Genomic DNA, 2,812 nt, shown 5'->3' with positions numbered 1-2,812 from the left:
TGGAGGGGAGGCCTCTGCGATTTTGTTCCTTCGTGATGCCTTTCACCCACCGCCCAAAGCTGGCCCCAAGTCCAAATGTTTCCTCCTTTGCGTCTGAACTGGCAGGAGTAGGGGGGACTGGATGGAGGAGGGGGTGCAGGGGCAGGGGCACAGGATGGAAGAGGGGTGCAGAGGCCGGGGGCCAATTCACTGCTGACCTGAAGCCGGCTTTGTTTGGGAAAGGAGAGTTCATTGGATGCGTTGTGTCTCCCCTTCCCCTTGGGGTTTTCATTTCCTCAGTGACCTTTAGCCTCTGAGTCAGGGTGAAGAGGTGGGTTTTGAGATTCTGAAGCACGTTTGAATTTGCTCTTGGGGGCATATGGGGCTGCTGCTGTGTCCACCACCCCTCTTGGGCTTGTCTGGGCAGGAGGAAAGGAGAGACATCTTGTGGGCACAAGGGAAGGTGATCTGCCGGGCGACCCTGCCGGCTTCTGGAGGGTGGGACTTGAGCTTAGAGTCACTAGTCCCCCCTGGACTTCTGTGTCCTTGCACAATGAGCTTCTACTTCTCCCTGGTGGTGGCTTCTGCATCATGGGTTCCCTGGGCTCCTCGTTTTCTCCACAGTCATGGACTGGACAGAGGCAGCGGGTCCTTCACCCATGGAAGGCAGAAGCAATATACCATGAACGAATCTCCCGCCTGGGGGCTGGGAGACCTGGTCCTCGTTCTGGGTCTGTTCTATCAGGTTTACGGGTGGCACCGGACCTAAGTATTCACCATCTGTCAGATGGGTACAGTGATGTCATTTCCTTGCAGGTCGGATGGGGCACTCAAGTGCCTGCCTAAGTACCAAAGAGGATGTGATTTAGGCTGTGCCCTCCCTACCTTTGGGGATACCTCTGTTCAGCCTGCCACCCACTCCCCTCGTAAAAACGTTCAAGGTTGGGTGTCTGCAGGGAGGAGAGCAGGGCTCTTGCAAGTTGCCCTCCCCTTGTTCTCTTGCCCTGGCTGGAAGAGAACTGAGTGGGGGTGGCCCCGGGAAGTGGGAGCTGGCGATCCCTCCCTCTGCTTAGAATTCTTTCCTACCAGAAGTGGCCCTGGAGAAACCTGGCCCCCTGCACTGAGCCACAGGCCTGAACAATCTAAGACCTGTTCCTCCCCAACTGCCCCAGGCCATAAGGACCAGCACCTGGAATGGGGAATGGGGATTAGGGAACGAGGAGTGGTCCTGGAGGATGCTAGGCTGACGGTGGGAGGGGGGAACATTCAGTCCCATGGGTGTGGCTGCTGACCAGCTTCCCCATTACAGGGAAAGTCAAATTAGACTCACTACAGCCCCTTATGGCGTTTAGCCCATAACGTGGCCCAGAGCACAAGCGTTGTCCTTGGTGTCTGCCCTTTCTTCTCCTGAGCCTTATCTACCAAAGGCATAGGGGGGTAAAGGCCTTGTCACTTCTGAAGGCCACCCTGCCTCCAGCCCGCAGTACCCAGTGTGCTCTGCAGGCTGGATAAATATGTATTGCTGATGACAGTGTTTGAGGAAGGAGGTCGAGATTTGCTTCCCCAGAGGACTTCTGGGATTAGAGCTGGGGGAGAGACAGGGTGACCTCATTCGCTCATTCATTCAACAAATATTTATTGAGCACCTACTTGGTGCAGGTGCCTTGTAATCTGGAGACCTGTGTTGTCAAGAATCTCCCCCAGGGCTTCTGAAAGCAAGTGGAAGACTAGAGGATCGGGCTGCTGCCGGGTCCCCAGGAATCCCCCGTTGGGATCACTCCTGCCCACCTCGACGGGGTGAAATCCTTGCAGCTGTGGTGCCTCGGTTTCCTTGCTGAAGCTCAGAGCACCTCACCATCATCTCGTGAGCATCCATCCATTCATAAAGCTGTTACTTAGTGCAGCGTGCTGGGCTCCGTCTCCACAGCAGGCTTCCAAGGCGGGTGTGGTTGCCCTGGTAAGACCGTGAACCCCACAAACAGAGGCTCAGTTCAGCTAGCTGCTGTGACTCATCGCCCTCTCAGCCAGAGTTAAAATTCACATCACGGTTCTTTCCGCCCAGGTCTTCTGCCCGCGTGTTTGCAAAAAGTACTTTTAGTTCCACTATCTCATTTAGTGCCCAAAGTGGGTGCCACCCCTTCCTGACCCTGTCTGGGGGAATGAATGCTCTGGGCCCGGGGTCTTGGAGACAGGGGGAGCTGGGACATTAGGAAGAATAGTGCCCCCCTGGGGACTTGTGGAGGTGGGGCCAAGATCTGTGCCTTTAAGCCAGCAGCCCAGGTGGCCAACTGGGCTAGGCTGGTGACCCAGTCAGGGTGGGGCTGGTGCTGCCCTGGGAGAAGGGAGAAACCATGGGCAACCGGAAGGGAGGGGGAGGTCTCATACTCCACCCCCCTGAGTCACGGCCATCCCAGGCAGCCTGGGTGCAGGGGGCAAGGTGCCAGGCTGCAGGCACAGTGACCTGAAGTTTGCCACATTTCTTCCCTCCTCCCCCAGCCTCGGAGGGACAGCGCTGGGCCAGGTATAGCTCCTGTGAGGGGGATCCTTGCAGGGCTTCTGCCTCTACCAGTCTCTGTTTGCCTTTCTGTAGAGTGGGTTTCAGGCAGGGCAGGGAGAGTCAGGAGTGACCCTCTGGAGCCTCGCAGGGCTCAGAGGCTTTGAAGAGGCAGTGGAGGTTTGGGCTGGCGCTGTCTGGTCTCCGTGAATGGGGAAACCATGGACTTCTGCTGGCAGAAGGGTTGGAGTTAAACGCCTCCAGGTGTACTCTGCTCCCCTGAGTCCCAAGTCCCAGGGAATGCCTTTCTGAAATAATATTTTTTTTTTTTTTTTTTTT

Source organism: Carlito syrichta, unplaced genomic scaffold (genome assembly GCF_000164805.1).
Source record: "Carlito syrichta isolate Samal-C Ts95f unplaced genomic scaffold, Tarsius_syrichta-2.0.1 Scaffold309114, whole genome shotgun sequence".
NCBI classification, from domain to species: domain Eukaryota; kingdom Metazoa; phylum Chordata; class Mammalia; order Primates; family Tarsiidae; genus Carlito; species Carlito syrichta.
This window is presented reverse-complemented; position numbering follows the sequence as displayed.